Raw genomic sequence first — 22,947 nt, forward strand, 5'->3', positions numbered from 1 at the left:
CCAGGTCAGTCTTTGATTTCAAGTCAGGTAAGGAAAGACCAGCAGACAACAGCGGAGGCACAGTACATAATAAGCATTATGGGCTCTGTGTTAGAGGTGAGACGAAGACAAAGATTTGGGTAGAATGCGATACAGTAGAAGTTATTAGCTGATCAGAGCAAGCTTGCCAAGGAATATTCACAAGTCTAGTGGCATTCTGCATGCAGATCTTTCTTCACAGGCTCTGTGTCATCTTATGTCAACTGGATGCTGTTCCTGTTCCCTCTCATGTGTACTCTGGAGATTTTACCTCAAAGTGGTGTTGGCCCAGTAGTCTTCTGGTGGGTTACATAGGCTGGGTGGTGAGCTCCCTGGGATGTGGAGAAAGTTTCTTAGGCTTATGTGACAGCAGGAGCCCAGTGGTCTCTCTCTCTCTGCCACATCTAGCTTATCCACAGACCAACTCCCCACTGAGGTCACTTCCTAATCTGCTTGTTTTTCTGTGATCTCTGTGATCGTACTCTACCCCTTTCCATCTCGCGCTATTCCAGGACTTGATGGAAGAAACTCCACCCAGGCACCTCAGTGATACTTCAGGAAATGGAAACCGACAGAAGCTCCTGCCTTCTGCTGTTGCAAAAGTGGCTTAGTGGGGCAAGATGACAGCTTAGAGCCCTTGGCTGGAGCTAGAGGTCTGCAACCCCTTCCCCAGAGATGGGAGAGCCTTGGGACCACGTGCCTTGGCAGCCTTGACATTAAACACTCAGGTGAGGCCTTTTTACCATCTGGCTAAGAAGCCCTCATTATATTGTCAAACAAGACTGCAATGTGCAGAAGAAACAAAGATGGATTCTTGCTGAGTTGGGATGACAGGGAGGAATTATTTTACAATGAGGTAAACATCTCTGAGGCTGAGATCCCAGGCAGTGTTTGTTGATACAGAAGACAGGGCAGGGAGGGTACAACATGGGGGCTTGGGATCCTCCTGGTATTTCCTAGGCCCTTCCTGATTGTGGCAGAGAGTAAAGAGGCCGCAGTAGCAATGGCACACCCACCCCATCCATTCTGTTCAGAGCTCTCCCACACCACAGTAAGAACCGTCTTCCTGTTGCTGGAGCCCCTGGCCTCTGCTTTCTCACAATCCTCCTCTGTAGACTCCAGGGAAAATGGTCTTGTGGATGCTTTGTGCCGTTGTTCTTAAGAGTATTTTTCTTTAAAAAAATTTTTTTTGTGGTGGGGAGAAGCTTGAGAGATGGGTCAGTGGTTATGAGCACTGAATGCTCTTCCAAAGGTCGTGAGTTCAATTTTCCAACAACCACATGGTGGCCCACAAACCATCTGTAACAGGATCAGATGTCCTCTTCTGGTGTGTCTGAAGACAACATTAGTATACTTATACATAAAATAAATACATTAGTTTTAAACTAGAGCTCAGGTTCTGGTGTATACCAGCAAAAGGTCCAACTGAGCCCTATTCCCACATATCTCCAGCCTCTTTATTAACTCTTGTGTTTTAAAGAATTTTTTTAAGATAGGGTTTTGCTATGTATTGCAAGTAGGCCTTGAACTTGTGATCCTCCTACCATAGGCTCCTAAATTGCTGGGGTTACAATTTTTTGCCAGCAAGCCTAGGTTAACATAACTTTAAAAAACTTTTCTAGAGTTCAATTTAACATTAGTTACTTAATCCTGAGGATGCTCAAAAGCTGTGTCCATTGCAGTGCTCCTGAGGAGCCCGTTGGGATGGTATAAGGTGGTTGTAAACCACATGAAAACCCTCCAGATGACTACACCCGAGTCTTTCTGGCATTTTTGGACAGCTTAGAACTAATGCTTAGAAAATAGATTTTTGTAAAAAGTTAATATTGGAAATTGAACTCAGAGCTTCATACACACCAGTCATGTACACTGTCACTGAGCTATAATCCCAGCCCAAAGTCAATGGCTTCCTTCCTTCCCCCTCTTCCTCCTCCTCTTCTTTTAGTGGTACAGGCGGTTGAATCTAGGGCCTCAACGTGCAAGGCAATACATCCTATCACTGAGCGAAATACAGCCCCTAATCCTTCCGTTAATGTCCTCTTTGGCCCTGACTTCTGTCTTAATTTTGCTTTGCATCAGAAGAACGCATTTCTCACACAGAGCTCCACACCATTTCTTTTCTTTGCTTCATGTTCGTGACTCTGGTGGTATGTATGAGTGGAGGCCCAAAGTTGACGTGAAGAAGCTCTCTCCATTGCTCTGCCATCTTGCCCTTTGAGTCAAGCTCTCTCAGTCAAACCCAGAGCTCACTGAGTAGTCTCACTCAGCTTGTTCCATGGAGCACCCTGGGTACCCAAGCTCTACTCTACTCTATAGCTTTGAACTTTCCAGAGAGAGTCTTAATGCCTCAACCTCACAGAGACCCATCCAGCGCTGGTGTCTGAGCACTGACTCTAAAGACGCTTGCCAGCATACCCCGTTTCTTGTGTGAGGATGGCGTCACTCCCTCGAACCCAGCTCTAGTTGTAGTTTCACACCCTACAGTCCCTTTGGTGTCTTCAGAACCCCTCCTAGATGATGCCCCAAGGGGACATCCCTGTGTCTGTCTGACTTAAGCAGTCTCCTCCAGGCACGTAATTGGTGACTTAAGCAGTCTCCTCCAGCCACTGTGATTGGCTCAAACGTGGTCATGTGTACTAAGGCAGTCCAATCTGAGTGGATACAGACACCTTCTCTCCTGTGCAGCCGAGCCATGAGGATGAAACACATGGAACCGCCACCTGTTTTGGGGTCACGAGAAGACTTAATCTTAGGATGAAGTAAAACACTAAAATGGACTGAAAGGAACAAAATTCCAGGAAAAGAACGCAGGTTGTTCACACTAAATCTCATCAGTGCTGTTAGCTACAGTCTAGTACTCTGTAAGTCACTCTGAATTTTGTTTACCTGTATCTGACAGCACAAAGAGTTATTGACCAATATAACTTCTTTCTTATTGGCAGAGTAAAATCTTTTCCTCATACATAACTCGTAAAGAGTCAAGACACAGAGAAGAAAATAGAAATAACCTACAGTTTTGACAAACAGGTTAATAGCCACGAACACTTTGGGATTCCTTTCCTATTTTTCTTGGGCAGGAGGTAAAATTAAGACTTGTCCTTGCTGAATATTTTTACTGCATGAAATTTCATGTGTCCTTATGGGATCCTTAAAAGTGATTTCCAAAGTATTTGACTGTTGGCTACAGTTATTTTCATAGCTGGTGGGATTCAACTTCTCTTCAGTCTATTTTATACTTGTGTATTACTTTGTAATTTCTTACAAGTTTTATTATTTGTGGTTTTTGTTTGTTTTTGTTTATATTTCTTTTCTTTCCTCCTCCTCCTCCTCTTCCTCCTCCTCCTCCTCCTCCTCTTCCTCCTCCTCTTCCTCCTCCTCCTCCTCCTCTTCCTCCTCCTCTTCCTCCTCCTCCTCCTCCTCCTCCTCCTCCTCCTCCTCCTCCTCCTCCTTCTCTTCTTCTCCCCCTCCCTTCCCCCCCATATGGTCTCACTCTGTAGTCCACAGAGGGAAGGGAAGAGTTCCCTACAGGGCCATGCAGGTATGGACAAGGTAGCTGGTACCCAGAGACACTTGTGAGGTAGGAGAGATCTTTCTTTGCAGAAGGAAAGGAATGGAAAAAGTTACATGTGAAGAAAAACTTTAAGGCTACTGTGCTGGAATGTAGAGAGAAATGGGAAGGGACCGGAAAGGAGGCAGGACCCCTGCAGGAGGGAACCTTCGAGGCCACACTAAGAACTTGGTCTTTTTTTCCCCTAGGGGTGGGGGGTTAATGCAGAGAGCAAATACCACAGGTGTAAAGTTATCAAAACTGAACTGTCAAGCAGGGTACTGGATGGATTGGGGGCTTCAGTGGACTGACGTGGGCTGGTGTTCATGAGGGTGGACAGGTGGGCAGGAAGAAGACAGAGTCCCCTTGGCGTCTGTCTCTGCTCATGGATGGATGTGGTGTACCCAGGGAAAGAGCATCATGGGAGTTCCATGGCCAGAGCATGAAGCATGAACATGCGTACTGTGATCTGAAGCTCATGAGAAAAATCTTAGCTAGAGAGGCACATTTGGGAGCTTTTTAAAAACAGATGGAACCCAAAGGAGGGACGGTAAGAAGAGCTGTCCTTCACCATGTCTACTGATTGGTTATCAAGGGTGACCTCCTGAGGACACCCACAGGAATGTTAGAGAAGAGAAAGGCTGAACAATGGTGTCCTACCCAACCCCCCCAAAAGGGAAGCCTGTAAAAAGGGGGGTTAGAACTGCCCAGTGCTAGAGGGGTCAGTTAAAGTTAGGACAAAAATGTCCATTAGATTTGTGGCATTTGAACCTTTGATTTAGCAAGAATTATTCCAGAGGCATGATGGAGCAGAAGCGGGTGTGGTGTAAGGGGAACTGTGGAGACAGGGTGGATGGAAAACTACTAAGAATTTTCCTGGAGAGGGAACAGTGAGCTAAAGGTTCTCAGCTTTGTTCACTGCTCTTCTGTGAGATTCTTTAAAACTATCTCAGTGTCTGTCTTAGTTAGGGTTTTAGTGCTGTGAAGAAGCACCATGACCAAGGCAAGCCTTATACAGGAAAACATTGAATTCAGGCTTACAGGTTTAGAGGTTCAGTCCACTATCATCGTAGCAGGAAGCATGGCAGCATCCAGGAAGACAGTGGTGGAAGAGCCAAGAATTCTACATCCTGATCCAAAGACAGTGGAAGGAGACTTTGTCCCACACTGGGGCAGAGCTTGCCAATGGGGAGCCTCAAAGCCCACCCCCCACAGTGACACACTTTCTCCAATATGGCCATACCTACTCCCACAAGGCCACACCTCCTAATAATGCTACTTCCCACAGGCCAAGCATTCACACACATCAGCCTATTGGGGCCATATCTGTTCAGACCCCAGAGTTACAGAGTTAAGGGCAAGGACCAGACCAATAACACTGGAATCTCTCTCAGTGTTAGACCCAGGTATTGTAATACTTGGTACAGTTCCTCACCCTAAGTTCTTGCTCCAGGTTCTAGCATTTTGCTGTCCTCATTGTCAGCTTACAGTTCCAAAATTTCTCAGAGCCTTTAAGACATTCGCTCTTTCGTTTAGTCTGTGATTACCCACCCCCCACTCCAGCAAGTTCATGGGTCACCAAACAACATGCTGGTCAGTATACATAGTGTGTGGGCCACCTGTATGCACCCCCTGCATCCTCAGATGGCTTGAATTCCCTCTGCTCTCCTCAGGCACACGTCAGGCTCATCTACACTGAAGTAATTCGTAGCATCTGGTGATGTTATCTAACTTGGTCTCTGGCAGAGAGTGTCTCTGGGTATTGCTTTTGATGCCTTTCCCTTCTCGGAGGGGACAAACCCACTTCGTTCACTTGGACTTGAGATTTTCAAATGGTTACCTGACAGCAGAACTGTGTGCACTAAGGGGGTTGGAGGGGAGCACGGACTGGCCCTGATTTTGCTCGTGCATCCAGAGGCAGGGCTGAGTAGGGACAGGTTGCAGGTTTCTCCGGTTCCCACATCCTTGATCCGCTCATTCACTCACGTTCAGTGCGACACCCTTCCAGAGTCTGTCAGTGCTATTAAAACTTGGGCCCTGCAAATGTTAGTCTTTTCCTGTCTTAACAAGAATGCTAATGAGAAGTTTTAGATTGCTAAAATGGAGACCAGATGCTGTTTCTTGGTTATACTATAAAATGTGTGCAGTGGTGCCATAGAAACAAATCGTAACTAATTCAAGCAAGAGATCCTAGCACAGATGAGGAAGCGGTGAGCGGAGAAGGATACAGCAGGTGCTTCGTGGGTGTTTGACCCCCACCCCCATCACCACCTTCCCCTTGGAATGAATGTTGGGTTTTGTTGTACTTGGAAGCACTCCTACAAGCCTGAACTTTCTTCATCTTTAGTAACACAGTTCTCTTTTTTCGAGCTATTCTGGAATTACCTACGCCCCCTAAAACAGTCCCAATTACTTTTAGTAAAGTGGATTTTTTTTTAATTTTTAATTTTAAATTTTTTTCTTATCTCCTATGTTACATCCTCACCTCAGTTTCTCCTCCCTCCTCTTCTCCCAATCCTGCTGTGCCACCACCCATCCACCCCTCCTCTGTTTTCTTTCAGAAAAGGGCAGCCAAATGTGGCATTTCAGAGGAATCTTGCCAGAGTGTGTGCCTTTAATCTCAGTACTCAGGAAAGAGAGGCAGGCAGATCTCTGAGAGTTTGAGGCCAACATGGTCTACAGAGTGATTTCCAGGACAGCCAGGGCTACACAGAAAAACCCTGTCCAGGGGGGAAAAGACTAGGCACCTCCCCTCAGGTTAAGGCTGGAAGAGGCAACCTAGTAGGAGGAAAATGGTACCAAAAGCATCAGAGAAAGCTCCCACTCCCACTGTTAGGCATCTCACAAGAAGACCAAATTACACAACTAGAGAATATATGCTCAGCGCCTAGCTCAGAACTATGCAAGGTCCCTGAGCGTTGGTGTAGTATCTGTGAGCCCCTAAGAGCCCAGGTTAGTTGATCCTGTGCATTTTCATGTGGTGTCCTTGAATTCCCATGCTTCCACAATCTGTCCTTGCCCCTTTCCACAGCATTCCCCAAGCTCTGCCTAATGGTTGATTGTGGGTCTCTACATCTGTTTCCATCAGTTGCTGGGTGAAGCCTCTTTGATGATGTTTATACTGGGGTCCTGTCTATGAGTATATCAGAATATCATAGGGAATTCTCCCCCCACCTCTCTCTCTGTCTCTCTCTGTCTCTCTCTGTCTCTCTGTCTCTCTCTGTCTCTCTCTGTCTCTGTCTCTCTCTGTCTCTCTGTCTCTCTCTGTCTCTCTCTGTCTCTCTCTGTCTCTCTCTGTCTCTCTCTCTGTCTCTCTGTCTCTGTCTCTGTCTCTGTCTCTCTCTCTCTCTCTCTCTCTCTCTCTCCAGTCTTGTTTGGTTCAGTTCTATCTTGTGTATCTGGGCTATCTAGCCTCTGGTTCCTGGGCCTCCAGGTAGTGTCAGTGATGTGCTCCGTCTCTCAAGATGGACCACTCATCGGTTGGCCACTCCCACAATTTCTGTGCCACCTTTATCCTAGCACATCGTTCAAGGAGGATAAAAATTGCAGGTGCAAGTTTTTGTGGCTGGGTCGGTGCTTTAGTCCCTCCCCTGGAAGTTATACCTGGTTACAGGAGATGGCCATTTCAGACTCCATGTCTCCCATTTCTAAGAGTCTTAGCTAAGGTCACCTTTGCAGATTCCTGGGAGCTTTCCTTGCACTGGGTTTCTCTGGTAGAAGGTTTAATCTGCTTACAAGTCAATAAAAAATAGCATACACCTGAATATCCACAGAGAAAAGAAAGTAGAAGGGGCACGAGGGGAGGAGGGAATAAAGGGAGGGAAGGGGGAAGAGGTGGTGATGGGAAGAAGACAGAACATTGCATCTTTTCTGTCATATGCTGAAAAACACAGGTGTCCAATGTATCGGTATAAACACATGTATACGTGTGGTGTGAAGACAGAAGAGTCAGTAGTTGGGAAGAAGAGTGGGAGCAGAGGAGAAGGTGGAGGAGGGATCTGGAAAGTAGTTAGGGCATATACGAGCAGGGTACAATAATAGCCATGTCTGTGAAGACGTCACAACGAAACCCATTATTTTATGTCCTCTATTGGCTACTTTCCATGTTGCCACGATAAAATATTCCGGAAATCACAGCTTGATGAAAGAAGGATTTATCTGTTTCAGAGGATATAGTCAGTCCCTCACGGTGGGGAAGCCATGGAGGCAGGAGCTGGGGGTATGTGGCCATGTCGTCTCTGAAGTCAGGAAGCAGAGATGGACGGATGCTGGTGCCCAAGCTCCCTTTCCTCTCTCCTTACTTTAGCCCATGGAATGGTGCTCCCCACATTTAAGAAGGGTCTTCCTACCTCGACCTGATCTAGATAATCTCCCACTAGTGTGTGCAGGAACTTGTCCTCTAGATAATTTCAGATCATGACCGGTTGATGGCGTTAACCATCACATATGCTAATTAAACATTTTTTTTTAAAACCCAGAAAACGAAACAAAATAAAACAAACCAAAAACTCCCCCTCCACATTTGGCCTTTGTTCCCAGTTCCTAGCAGGGATGAAAGGAGGACTGTGTTGTTTCTAATAATATGATTCTTCACTCACACTGGAGTTTATCCAAATGAGGTGGATCTTGGTGGGTGGGGTTAGCTGTCAGAGGAACCAAGCCTATGATTGAAATAGAAACTTTCTGCCTCAGCTCCTGACTTCTAAAGAGTGGAGGAGGGGCTAAAGGTTGAGCTTAATGATCAATGACAATCACTTACTGCACCATGCCCATGAAGTAAAGCTTCCGTGGCAATCCTGTGCTAGGCATTTGAAGAAACTTCAGATTGTCACCGCACACCAGTCCATGCACTGGGAAAAAGGTACCTCAAACTTGTCAACACAGACTCAGGCCCCTTTTGTGGGTTTCATCCTGTTTAGCCTTCACCCGAGTGCTCATTTGTATGTGTCTTAGGGTTTCTGTTGCTGTAAAGAGACACCGTCATGACAACTCGGATAAGGGAAAGCCTCTAACTGGGGCTGGTTTATCGCAATGGTTTAGCCCATCGTCATCATGGCAGGAAGCATGGTGTCATGTACACAGACATGGTAAGAGTTCTATATCTAGATTTTTAGGCAGCAGGGGAGAGAGAGAGAGAGAGAGAGAGAGAGAGAGAGAGAGAGAGAGAGAGAGAGAGAGAGAGAGAGAGAGAGAGATATTCTATCTCAACCATAGGCTGGACCTGGCTTGAGCTTCTGAAACCCCAAAGCCCACCCCCAATGACACACTTCCTCCAACAGGACCACACCTCCCAATAGTGCCACTTCCTGTGAACCTAAGGGGGGCATTTTCATTCAAACCACCACAGTATCCTTGAAGGCTCTTAATAATGGCTGGCAAGAGATAGACTTTTAGTTCTAGGAACCATTCTTGCACAGTATGAAGGCAATAAAGGAGTTCTTGGGAATCCCAGATTGTGAGCCTGTTGGTAGGAAGCGTGGCAAGCCATATTCCTGATTGGTCTTTGAAGTGGAGTTGGCTTTTAGGGCAGCCTGCAGTTTGGGGAACCTGACATAACTCTAGGTAGATGGTGTGAATATGAAATTGAATTGCAAGAAAGTCAACTGGCATTTAGTGAGTTGGAGAATTGTCTAGTATGGCAGAGATACACAAATTTGGTATCAAAACTGTTGTAAACATAGGGAAGGGATATTTGTTCATTCATTTATTTGCCTGCTTTGGTTAGTTTGTTTAATTGTGTGTGGGAAACCTAGAGTAGGGTGTGCTAGTTCTCTGAGCCTCTCCAGTGTGAATCTATAAGACAGGCAGGCACTGAGGAGAAACTCCATAGTTTAGCCGAGTGAAATGCCCAGGGGCCAATCAAAGGAGAGAGGTAAAGGGTTCTCTAGAGAATTCCTCAGTATTTCAGAGTAGACCTGGAGTTCAGAACTTAACTCATTCACTGAATAGTAACCAATGCACATTGAGCACACATCAGGCAGCGAAACAGGTGCTGAGCTCACTGCTGTAAAGAAGACCTTTTCTGCCCTACAAAATCCATCAGTTTGATTGATAACTACGAGAGACGTTGCCCTCCCCAAAAGACATTCTTGGGCATCACATGAATTATAGTTTATTTGCTGGATTAAAATGAATGGCAAAATTATATGAGCTTAGACTTCAAGGAGGAATACTTTGAGAGAATGAAGGAGGGAAATAGCTAAACTGATCTAGGTGGATCGAGGGAAAACCAAAAACTACCACCACCACCAACAATAACAAAAAACCCACTAAAAAATAAGTCATTGCTTAAATAAACTCTAGTGTAGACCAATGTAATCCTAGATTAATAAAAGAGAGAACTTAAGTCCATCAATTTGAAGGGGGCACCAAGATCCAGTTGAGTTCGGTTACTAAGAGCATAGGGTGAATGGCAAGTGACTTAGACCCTGACTCCTTGGACGTGATGCTCCGTCACTCCAGTCTTTTATGAGGTGCTTGAAACTAGACCATATACTTAGTCTCTGAGCCTTAGTTTTTCTCATACATCAAATGGACATGACAGTAGCATTTACCTGGCTGGAAGGGATTAACACGTGAAAAGGTTTGGAGTAGTACCTGGCATAGAACAGGTACTTAGTGAATGTGGCATTACAGAATAAGTATTGCATTACGGTAGGCACATTTTTTTTTTTTAAAAAAATGGGATTTCAAAGTTAGGGGTAAACAACAAAGCTTTGAATGTCCAGATGGAAAGAACAGGTGACATTTAAACGAGAAGTCACCAAACCGAAGCTGTCTTTATATTTGCAAACGTAGAAATTACGAAATGATCATATTGTCTAACAACCAGCAACTCATCGCAGAAACCTCATCTGTTGAGGGTAGATTGCCTGGGAAGACACAGCAAGTGCTAAGTAAGAATTTCTGAAAGTGAATGTAGGGACCCCAGGGACCTAAGGAAAGCCCTAATCTTACTTCCCAGTGATGAAGGTCAGGAATTGAAGCCAAGTATCTTCCTTGACCACTCCCCACTTTGGATTTTGAGACAAGAATCATGCAAATTGGTTGTTTACTGACCCCTGATAGACTGGCTGGTCAGTAAGCCCCCAGTATTCTCCTGTCTCACCTACCCCAGGCTGGGATCACAGGTGTGGCACTGGCTTTTATTATGGGTGCTTGTGATTCAAGCTCAGCCTCTCTTCATATGTGGGTGTGGGGTTCCAAACTCAGTTTCTCCTGCTTGCACCACAAGCCCTTTATAGAATGTGCCATCTCTCCAGACCCTCAAGAACCTTTCTTACTGACACATTAAGGCTCTGAGATAACCCTGAATTAAAGACAATAAAAGGCAAGATGAAAAAGTCTTCAGAAGGATAAGAAAAGTGGAAGGACTGAGTGTGTGTGTGTGTATGTGTGTGTGTGTGTGTGTATGTGTGTGTGTATGTGTGTGTGTGTGTGTGTGTGTGTATGTGACTGAGAGGAGAAGGGGGCTGCAATTGGGATATAAAATGAATAAATAAATTGACGAATGGGAAAAAAAGAAATATTAGCATGGGGAAAATGTGTACTTCACTGCTTGTTATTTTTATCTGTCTTTCGTTTGGTTACCTAAACATTGCTGCCCACCCTAGAAGAGTTATTGGGTGTGAGGGTTGGGTGGGGCTGAGAGTCAAATGATTGCCTAGTGTTCGGAAGAAGGTCCTTGGGTTTGGTCCCCAGCCCTGGGGGGAAAAGAGATATCAAGACTTCAAAATAAGAATTGAATTATCTTTGTGTGTGTGTGCGTGTGCGTGTGCGTGTGTGTGTGTGTGTGTGTGTGTGTGTTGGACAGCTGGACAGAATTTCTCTGTAGTTCTGGCTGTCCTGCAATTCATTCTGTAAACCAGGCTGGCTGTAAACTCAGATATTCATCTGCCTAGGTCTCCCTAGTGCTGGGATTGAAGGCGTACGCCCCTACTGGCTTCCACAGGCTTATATATTGTGTTATAAAGACTTTGAAGTTAGAAGACTAGAGCTTACTAATGCACCAGTTTGCTAAGGAGTTAAACTCTTAAACATTTAGACATAACTTCCATCCTTGCACTTGTCTTCCTGATTTGGATCCTGCAGATGCTAAGGCATGGCCGGTGCAGTGACGTTAGGATACTGCCCAAGGGGAACTGCATCGAAGGACGCTCTCAAATCTGAGACCGTATTCAGAATCTATGTGTCACACAGTATGACACATACTTGTGCCTCTAAACTATTGGTATCAGTTTGTTCCTGAAACATAGAAATTACACCACTAGATCAATACCCAGAATGCCTGGGGGCAGAGTGGTTCAGGTTTTGGAATGTTTTCATAGATATAACGAGATAGCTTGAGGATCAGCCCAAGTCAAAACAGAGAATACATTAATGCTCTACATAATACATTGTACACATAACATCAAGGTATTTTGTGTAATTTTAAAGACAACTTTGTGGATGAAACATAGTTTTGTGTGCAGGTTTCCCACTTGAGATGCCATTTAAGTTTAAAACAATTCAGATCGGGGAGTTTGGACTTTAGGATTAGAACCTGTGCTCAACTCTTCTTTCGGTGTGCAATGGAAAAATGACATTTCAGCACAACCTTGGCAAGAGCAGAAATTTCTAAATAGTGGGGGGATGGGGAATCTGAATTGCTTGATGGTGCCTTTGCTGCACTTTTGGTCTGTGAAGTTTTCTCACGTTTCCATTGCACAGTGAAGTGAATATTAGTAATAATAAACTCAGGGCATGAAGGTCTTGGAGCAGGCCTAGCCTAAGTCAACACACTTGACTCTGTAAATTTCCGAAGGCCATGGGCTACTCCTCCTGTGTCTTCAGATCTGTTGTAGTTGCTGGAGGTGAGTGTCTGTGTGAATGGACGGTTCTAAAGGTTACAAGGGGCAGCTTTACCTTGAGGTTAAGAAGTTGACTCTGTAGCTATGAGAGCAGGACATAGAGCCTATGTGGGCTCAGTGTTCCCTGGGTAAGAATTCTCTATGTCTCAGATCTCCTGTCCAGTAGGATCTTGGAGGGAGAAGGTATTAGTGTTAAGGTGCACCAAGTTAGCACATGGTAAGCACTCACTACTCAGCCTCTCCAGTGGAGCCAGCATTTGGTTGACTTTAGATGACTAGACTGTCCACCTAGGTTGCCAGATGGTACATGTGGGCTTTACGGTGGGGATTCAGACAGAACTCAGTCTCGGACGAGGGCGTGTTTTCTCTCAGAGCAGAGAGGGGGCTATCCTGAGGATGCTGTGTAAAGGAATGTGGGGGACTGACCTTCATTAGGCTACCATCTGCCTGTTGTGCACGGAAAGGAAGTGGAGAGGAGTCTTAAAACCCACCTCCTGTTCCTCTTTCCCGCATCAGCAGGAAAGACCCCAGCATCTGGGTCCCTGTTTCTGCCAGATCATCATGGTTCTTAAAACCTGAGCATCCTTTGACATTCCTGTTTGTCTTAGCATATGGCCAACCAGGCGCCACCTATGGGGTTATGGGGGTGTAGGTTTATCTTCTAAAACAGCCCTTCCTCTCCTAGATGTCCTCACAAGCTTCCTGTTTCCCTCAGAGCCAACGTGTCCTGCTAAGTCTTTCACGGGTTCACTGTGTGCAATGGAGGAACCCAGTGGCCAGAGAGCTCCACACAGCCTGTTTTCTTCCTCCCTTTCCTTTCTTCCTTCCTGTTTCACCCTTATCTCTCCTCTACATTCTCCACTTGCCCCCAATCCTTACACTTCCCCTTCAGGTTTGAAACAAGGATTTCGGAGAGCTTGAGGCAGCCAGGTCCTTTATTAGAGGCCAGAACCTTCACGGGTAGCTTTTAATCTTTGGATAAAGTAGTTATTCTGGTGTGCTGATAAAATAATAATAATAAAAAAGAATCGAATAGTTCCAAAGTCGCATCTCCTACCAAGTATGCAGCCTATCAGAAGAGCTTGAGAGTCTTCAACTCTTAGTAGAGACAAGGCATTAAACGACTTTTGACCTATGCTTGTATGTTCATGTGATGCTGAGAACCAAGCTCAGGGCCCTTTGCCTGCTAAGCTCCCGAGGGTTTCAATGTTGAAGGAGATGGAAAGTATTGATCTATTATATTATGGATGGAAGTAACTTCTGTGTTCACTACCCCAAGCACATCTCACAAAAGCTGTGTAATTTAAGATATTTGAAGCCTGAGAAGGGATGGTGTTGGAAGCTTTATATGAACGAGACAGCCTTTTTACTATTTATCCATCCATCTGTCTTCCTGAAGGTCTGTTGATTTTTTTGAATACCGCCATTGTTATTTACCAAGAGGGCCTGTGAGTATCTATCATCTCCAGATGATAGTATTTCTGTTTTCTGGTCATTCAAGAATAAGTGTGTCGCCATTGCGTGCATGGAGCTCGAGGCAGCTGGAAGGGCATAGTATAAAACCCTGAATTTCGGCAAGATGTGCCAGGAGAGCAGAGACATACAATGCCTTTCCTGGTGACAATCTCCCGGGACGTTTCAGCTGAGCAGGAACTGGAAGGGTGAACGTAGGATTTCTACGTGGACATAGTAGGCTGGGGTGGAGTGGGGTGAAGTGGTTTACTGCCAAAATGGTAGGAGAACCCTGACGGGACTTGAGAAGAGAAAGCAGCTCCTTGGGTGGTGGCAGCAGCATGTGCAGGGGACATGAGAATGCCAGGGGTGTCGCTCCCAGGATGGGTTGAGGGACTCATTAAAGTGCCTAAGGCAGAAGTGCAGGATGGAATATCTCGTCTCTGTGTAAATCAGACCAGCACCACGATGCTCACAGAGTCCCGCATAAAATCTAAAATGAAAGGGGTTACATAAAGCCAAAAAAAAAAAAAAAAAAAAAAAGAGGTGTTTTAAGGAATGAAAAGACCTTGCGTTCCGCTCTGGTGGCATCCACACAGTAATCAAACAGGGGGAAAGGGCAAATAGAGGGGTGAAGTTAAGATGTAGAGCGAATTCAGGGTCCAGTCATTCCAGTCTACTTTCCCTGTACGGATTCGACAGTAACTGAGTTAAGCTCAACTTGCCAAAGCAGAAGGTGATGCCAGCCTCGGTCTCTTTGGGATTGATCCTTTTGTAGGAGAAAGGGGAAGACAGGAGGAAGCTTCCACATCCTCCAAGACTTGCTGTCTGCTGGAGGGGGTGCAGACATTCGTCTGTGTGGTTAGTTATTCATCAGGGCAAAGTCCTAAGAGTATCACAGATAGGTTGAATCTACTGACCCACTCCTTTAATCCTGCCACGGAGGAGGAAGGAGGCAACGCAATAAACCAGAAGAGAGGGGAGCAGAGAGCGGCTCCTGTTGCCTTAGTCCTGGAGAGGGACACTTCAGCCATCTGCAAGGGTAGAGACAGAAGCTTCAGTGTCAGGTCCCTGTGGTGGAATCAGAGGCTGCAGTTGGAGCATATGTCCAGTAGGGGGCAGACTCACGGAGGGTCCTGGGCGGTGTCGCTCTGCCACAGTTACCACTTAAAAGAAAGGATCCTGGCGATATATCCAAGACTGCACTCCGTAGACAGCGCATAAATGCTGGTGATGCTGGAGAGACATTCAGGAGGATCGTCTGAATGAGGCTGGCCCGGGCTCTTCCACGGCATACTTCCTCCTCAGTGAAAACGGAACAGACTCCCACACATGCCTTGGCCGGACCTGTTTGCTCTAAGTCGATTCAGTTTACTGTGAATTGCTCTGTCCCTATTGTTAATAGCAGACTTCCAGATTTTTTAGCTTTTGTATTTCAAGAGTCTCAGCATGTCTGCCGTAATCTTCCTCTACAGACCCAGCCGAGCTATTATTGGGTGCGTTACAGAGACACCTTGCCCACCACACATGGCAAGGCATCCAACAGCGCGCTTCAAGCCTCAGCAACCTTATTTGCTGAGCTCAGGTCCTGGGTCCTCACCCCTCCTCCTAACGAAGAGACCAAGGCTGCAGACAGAGCCCTGGGATTAAACTCACAGCACAGAGGTGCCCATGAGAGCTTTCATTAATTAATTAATTAATTAATTCGTTCATTTTAGAATTCCAACTTCTGTCTTGAATCCTAGGCCAGTTGGGCATTAAAATAAGTTATTCCATAATGTGTGCATTGAAAGTCAGCTACCCCTTACACCAAGATACTTGGTCATTGTCTGTGACCTCTATCCTCTACCCCTTTGCCCTCTTATCCTTTCAAGTTCTTTAGTTTTAAAACGTTTTTAAAAATAATTTAACTTTTATTTTATATGCATTGATGTGAGGGTGTTGGATCCCCTGGAACTGGGAGTTACAAAGAGTCGTGAGCTACCATGTGGATACTGGGGATTGAACTTGGAGCCTCTGGGTGAGCTGGCAGTGCTCTTAACTGCTCTCCAGCCCCCAATGTCTTGATTTTTATTGTGCTGACAAGGCACAGTGTGTTCTATGACGTGTTGTGAAAGTCAGGGGACACTTGTGGGGTTTGTTCTTCTCCTTAGGCAGGTCCTTGGGACCAGACTCATGTCATCGGGCTTGGTGGCAAGTGTGTTTTAACTGAGCCATCTCCCCAACTCACTCCTAACTTTCTGCCCTCTCTCTGCCTCTCTTTCCTTTCTCCTCCTTTCCCCATCTCCACCCCACAACTCTGGCCATAGTTGTCTTGGAACCCCACTGGAGTTTAGATCTTGGATGTCCTGTTTGTTAAAGGTCTGAGTGCTTATCTTTTGTGTTCCTGGGAGATCACAAAACCTTTGGCTGAGGGGTCAAGTGGAAGGAAGCTCAGTCATTGGGAGAATGCTTATGAAGGAAGTGTTCAGACCCTCACCCCTTCCTGCCCCTCCCCCCTCTCTCCCCCTCCCCACTCCCCTCCTGCTTTCCAGCTAGTATGAAGTGAGCAGCCTTGTTCCAACTTCACTGCCCGTATTGACTCACGGGGTCACAATGCAATAGACCACTGGCTATGCACTGACACCTTTCAACTGGGAGACAACAGGGGTGGTATCCTTTAAACTGATTGTGTTTATTATTTGTCTGTGGCAGTGGACTCTTCTTCTCGCCCTTCTTTGTTCTCTGCCTCTTTGAAGGATACTTATGATGGTGAGTTTTCTCTATCAGGTCAGCTGGGCTGTAAGGTGTTATGAAGTTGTCTGGTCAGTCTCCAATCTGGATGGTGTAGTGCAAATAGTTTTTAGACGGGATGAACTGGTCAGTCCGTAGCTCTCTCTTGACAGGCAGATGGGAGGAATCATCTAATCTGAGGGAGGCCCTGTCTCAGGAGAAAATACTGATGTTCATCCCCCTGAGATCAAAGAATTCTGCCTCCACACTTGAGATGATGAGCTCCCACCCCTCCTCTACCACAAGCTGCATTTGCTCATCAGCTGAGGTAACCTGGGCTTCTATTGAACGTTCCTTTACTACTTGGTTGTGTGAGCCTGGCCGAGCTCGATCTGTAATGCTTGCCCTATCCTATGAGCCCTTCACCCAGGCTTGGCCTCCTGCTGTAATGCACGCCCCGCCCCCGCTCCAGCACCACAGAAACAACCTGGACACTCACTGAGAACTCGCTCTCAGTAGCCAGTGCCCCACATCCCAGTGGCCTCTTGTGTTCTCCCAGCTGAGTAGTTCAGTTCATCTCACAGATGGTTCTGAGTCTCTGGCTTCTCTGCTCTGCTTTGGCTGCCAGTCTGTTCCTAGCCCCACCCTCTGTGCTTTGTTCAACTGGCAGTGGTCTGAACGGCATTGCCAACCCTTGAGTGTCTGTGTTCACCTTTCTCAATTGAGCAGTACACTGTTCTACACTCCCCACCCAACTTGTGTGTGTGTGTGTGTGTGTGTGTGTGTGTGTGTGTGTGTGTGTGTGTAATGGACTCTTCACATGACCAGCGAATCGAACCCCGAAGCCCAGCTGTCCACTGCTCATTGCTGCCTTTGGTCCCACACTTTAGGATGCAGAGTCACGATAAATGGAGCTTTGAACTACACTGACTTTTTCCAAAACTACAGTTTTATTCCCGAAATGCCTGGTTTCCTAACTCAGCTGGCACCCGTGTCTTCTCATCCGCTCCCTCCCCAGCTTCTTTTCAGTTGGATCTTTCTTCCATGCCCCTTACTGTCTTGATTAAACTCCCCCCACTTGCTTCCAGCTCCCGTCTGCCCTTCCAGTCCAAGGACCTCCAGAGTTCCTCATTCCCATTTAACCGGAAGACTGGCACTCTCGGGATTGTCTTTGAATGTCTCCGTCTTTTCTTGCTTCCTTCCCATTCAGCTTCTGACAAGAGGGCCCCACGTCTTTCTAACAAATGTCTTTGAGGCTGGACCCCCAGGATCACAGGGAAACCCATTTCTCCTGTCTTCCAAGAGAGAAGACTATCAAAAGCTTTGGCTTTGGTCTACCCCTGGGCTACCAGGTCAGCATTCGAGAGATCTGGGGAAAGGGGGTCCAGAGAAGATCATGTTTCCTTGCTTGGAGTCCTTGAACATACTGGGATTTTGAGGCCAGGAGGCTGCTTGACTTCCCCCTGGGCTTGTGAAAGTCAGGTAGTGTTTAGAGGGCAAATGGTTAGCTTGGGGAGTTCTAGACTTTGTCTAATTTCCCAGCTGCAGAGGTTTGGAGGAAAACACTAGTACTTCTGTATTGGTCCTTGATGTGGAAGGGGCCGTTTACTTTCCTCTGTGTTCACACTGTCTATCCAGGTGACAAGAGGCTGAGCCCAGCTCCACCGTAGTCAAGAGCAGTGCCCTGGCTCCTTAACACAGTTAAGGATTTGCCAGGCTCCTATGGTCAGATCTTATTTGAGCTGAGGCACAGCTTGGTGTTTCCATCTGGGCACATTGTTATGGACATTTGAAAGTAACAGAGATGCTGGAAAGAGGTCCAAGACTCTCCTCTGACACTTGTCACTTCTCCTCTGCCTCAACTGTCAACCACAAGGGTCATCCAATATGGCTGATGAACATTAGCTACCCTCAAACACTTTACATGCTTCGAAGAAGAACTGAGGAACACCACTTGTAACATTCTAGTTTTCGTTTGCTTGGTCTTTGCTTGGTTGTTAAGTCACCTCTGAATTGGAGTCTAGTGAGACCCAAAATCCCATGGGGTGGGGACAGAGATACTCCATGGACTTTAGACGAAAAGTCCTTACAGGCTTCTCTAGGCAGCCTTTGTAATCATCTTTACACCCAACAGTCTTCGGCAAAGAGGAGGGGCGTGCCCAGCCTCTTCCTTGGTGAGAGTTCTGGAAGCCCACTTCACTAGTGTTCCTTATGGAAAAAGAGAGCTCTGCTTTGCGTGTCATCAGGAGGAGGAGCCTTAGCAGCGCAGACAAAACCTTCCCACCCCACTGCTCCCACCTCGGACTGAACCCTGTGCCCGTAGTACACGCGTCCTCCCTAGACCTCTGCTCCAGTGCTCAGAGAAGCTCATACAGCGCCTCTTCTGCCAACCTTCTAGTACTTCTACACAGGGCCCTTCTCCGCCGCGACGTCACTCTCTAACCTGCACCCTTGTGCCAGCTTCTCTTCTGCAGTCATCTCTGAGTGTCTAGGGGATGCGGTTCGTGTCTGCCCATCTCGGTCCTCAGCAGCTTCTAGGCAAAAGGCTGGGCGACCAGGAAGATGTCTCTTAACTCACGATAGTCCAGAACTCAAGGCAGAAGAGACTAGGAGGGGCTGCCTATCCGCTAGCCTGTCTTAAATAGCAGTACCTCAGGACAAACGCGTAGTTAGCCACATTGTACCACCTGCATCCGGCCAGCAGGGGTCGCTACAAAGCAGAGTTCGTGTCTCTGCTGTCAAGTGATGGAGCCTGCAGGAGGAGAGGCCTTTGGCTGAAGGGAGGTCCTTGCTCGTGAACTTTTCTGTTCTGCGAGGTCTCTTTTTGAAGAAAAAAAAATTCCCTTTGAATGTAGCTTCCCCTCTCCCAAAGAAGACAGGTTTTCAGCTCTGTCCTCTTATCCCAAACTTACTTGGCCTTTTCTTAAAAACGCACCGTGCCTAGAGGGACTTATTTTTAAGTAACATGCATATAGCACATGTAGTTGGGAAGTGCTTTCTGAACTCATTTCCCCCTCCAACTTTGAAGGTAAATATCAACAATAAAGAATTTTGAATAAAAAAAGAATACTAAGGATTAGGATTTGCAGTATCCATATCTATATATCTATATATAAAAGTCAGATTTGGACAACATGCAGACTGTCCAAATATCATTTACTGGCTTTTTTCACTGTCAATATGACATTTCATTCCTGTATTCTTCCCCCACGGTGAGAAAATACCATGCATCTGTCAGACGGCATTATCAAAACAAGAATAAACATTGGAGAGGGTTTGGGGAAATGGAACCTTCGCACTGTGGATGGGGATGCAGAAAGATACAGCTACCATGGCAACCTAAAACCACTGGTGACCCAGGGATCTGCTTCAGAGTCTTTTCTTAGATGAGCTGACATCAGCATCCTGGACTGCATTCTCCTGTCTCCTGCGACATTATTGATAGTGGCTAAGGTGTGGAAAAATATCCTAACTATTTTTGACAACTAAATAGAGCAATCGAACACAGCAGATACTTACCATGAAACATTGACTACCTTGATCGACGGAGGAATTCCTATCACATGAGACAGCACAGATAAAACCAGGGACCTGCCTCTTCTGGATATACCGAGAACGAGAGTCTAACTCAAGTCCCTATTAATTGTAGGGCCAGCCACACTGTATCTTCTTTGCTCTCCCAGCACAAGTACAGTCTGTCAGTGAGCAGGAGTCCCAGTGCGCAGGGTTATTGGGTCTCCAGGCCATACCACCTGGTCTCCAGCCTTGTCAGCTATGAGACGGGGTAATTATTAACTCACCCTAGGCCCGTTTTCTTGTTGTTACAAAGCTGATAATAACACACCACAAATCACAGGGTCTGTAAGGATTAAATACTATGGTGCATGGCGAGAGCAAATAAATGGCAAGGCAGTAAAGAAAAAAAAAAAGACAACCCTTTCCCCCAAGACATGGCTCCATACACTCTAGTCTGGTCTTGGATACTTTATCTGTAGTAACTGGGTGTGTCGTTATAGTTCTCTAAACACAACTGTGTAACAGTTACCTACACAATAGTTATGTTGTTTAAAGCATTTGGAGCCTGTATGGACTCTACTCTTTGAGAGGGGGGTCCTGGAACCAATTTCCTAGAGAGAGCAAAAGATGGCCATATCTTAAATTTTATATTATGTAAAGAGAGAAATTGAGTCAGAGGCTAAGTGACAACCCCGTGTGGGACTTGATTCCAAGGCCTGTTTTATGCATAAGCCCAACCCCTATTCAACTGTGTGGCGGGCACACCCACATCAGCGTGGTGTGGCTGGACTGGATTAACAATACAACCATTTGGTTTTGTTACACAGGGAGTGGATCCTGCCTAGATGGAAACTTGTCCTCGTCGGCCAGGCATGGGGGGCTGCGGGCACCATATCCTTTTGTCCTGTACCTCTCCTTGTTGGCCTTAAGAGGGCGCCATTGAGCCATGTTCTTCAAGTTCCAGGCTCACGAACTCCACAGTCCAATATGAAATTTCACAGCATGAAAAAAGACAAACTCAAAGGGCTGAACCCCTAACTGCTGAGACTTTTATCTTTATGAAAAAGCAGATCTTAAAAACAAACTCCCTCTACTGCAGGAACCAGAGGACTTTGTCAGAAGTCAAGGTTACTGCAACCTGTGGTTTTCCCTTTGTTTTGCTCAATCTACTTTATAGAGAAAGATACAAAACTGTCTTAAAACAAACAACACACACACACACACACACACACACACACACACACACACACACACACACACAGAGCAAAGAGAAACACAGCAACTTTGAAGACAGAGTCAAGTGCAGGCTGCAGCCTTAACCTTGTCTGGGAAGGTGTCTTAGAGCTTGTCTCTCCATGACAGGATAAAACAAATGTTTAACTCTGCTTAATGCTAAGAGGAATGTAGCCTGTCAGAGAACATAGCAACCCTGGAAAATAAGTAGTTTATTTTCCGTTGCTTATTCACCAAAGCTGAGTTTCTAAATCGAGTGTCTCCCCGAGGCAGCTTTCACCAGGAGAAGCCAACTGTCTCAAAATGCCAGCCTGTACCCACCTGGGGCATGGCCACATCTACTTTGGATCCTTGGGCTGGCTCTATATTGACCTCCTCCTTAGGGAGACTCCTGGGTTGTTCTTAAATTTTTCTTTAAGAATCCACAATCCCACAATTGCCCTTTGTGTGTGCACAATGGTGGGTAGTGTCCTTGCTGTCACTGGAGAGGAGGAGTCTGGCCCATCTCCGAAGAGAACTCTTCTAGGGACAAGGTTTTGGTGGTGGGAGAAAGCATGACAGTATACAGGAAGCCTGGGGTTCAATATTCACTAGAAAAGGTGGAGGGAAGAAAGAAAAAAAGACAAAGAAAAGAAAAACAAGAGAAGAGAGAATGTGTCTAACCCCACTACTTCTGGGCACTAACAGACCATCCCTGAGTTTAAAAAGCTCCGCTTAGCTTCCCTAACAATCTTGTGAGCATTCTGTGGCTTAAATGATATAGACCTACCACATCTAACAGAGTGGCTGTGCTGAGGCCCTAGCCTTTGTAATTCAAGTCCAGGGCTCCTTAAATTGCCAGTGTTAACTTTCTGAGCAGTGGCCAGGGCTGAAGGTCAAATACACTCAGCTCTGTCAGTCCCTGTCTCTCTCCTTCAAAGAGCTGACGCCCTGCTCTAGGCTCATACCCTTCATACCTCTCTCACTCTTCTCCCACTCTCCCAAGTTTACCCTTATCAAAAAGACCCTTGCTTCAGGCAAAATGACTTGGCCCATCTTGCTTAAAATGAAATGAATCTCCAGGAGGCGGCCCCATCCTGGCCTTGAGCTGCCTAGCTTCATGGTCATCTGTTCGTCTTCTGTTGCTCTGGTCTAAGTTTTTCTGTCCTGTATGAAGGAAACAGCATTCACAGAGATGCCCTCTAACGTCTTAGTAGGATGTACTTGATAACTCATTATTTGGGATAAGATGGGGGAGAAGGAGGCGGAGGAGAAGGAGGAGGAGAAGGGGGAAGAGGAAGAGAAGGGGGAAAAGGAGGAGGAGGGGGAAGAGGAAGAGAAGCGGGAAAAGGAGGAGGAGGAGGGGGGGGGAGGAGGAGGAGGGGGAGGAGGAGGAGGAGGGGGAGGAGGAGGAGGGGGGGAGGAGGGGGAGGAGGAGGAGGGGGAGGAGGAGAGGGGGAGGAGGAGGGGGAGGAGGGGGAGGAGGAGGGGGAGGAGGAGAGGTCAAAGGAAGAGACGTAGGAATGAGTGGCTCTCCTCCAGTTTTACTTACAGCAGGCTCTGGTCCTGAGCAAATGGGCTTTATCCCACCCACAGTGAAATGATTCCTGACACTGGCTTCAAGAACAAGACAGACCCTCC

Source organism: Rattus norvegicus, chromosome 8, assembly GCF_021556685.1.
Source record: "Rattus norvegicus strain SHRSP/BbbUtx chromosome 8, alternate assembly SHRSP_T2T, whole genome shotgun sequence".
NCBI classification, from domain to species: domain Eukaryota; kingdom Metazoa; phylum Chordata; class Mammalia; order Rodentia; family Muridae; genus Rattus; species Rattus norvegicus.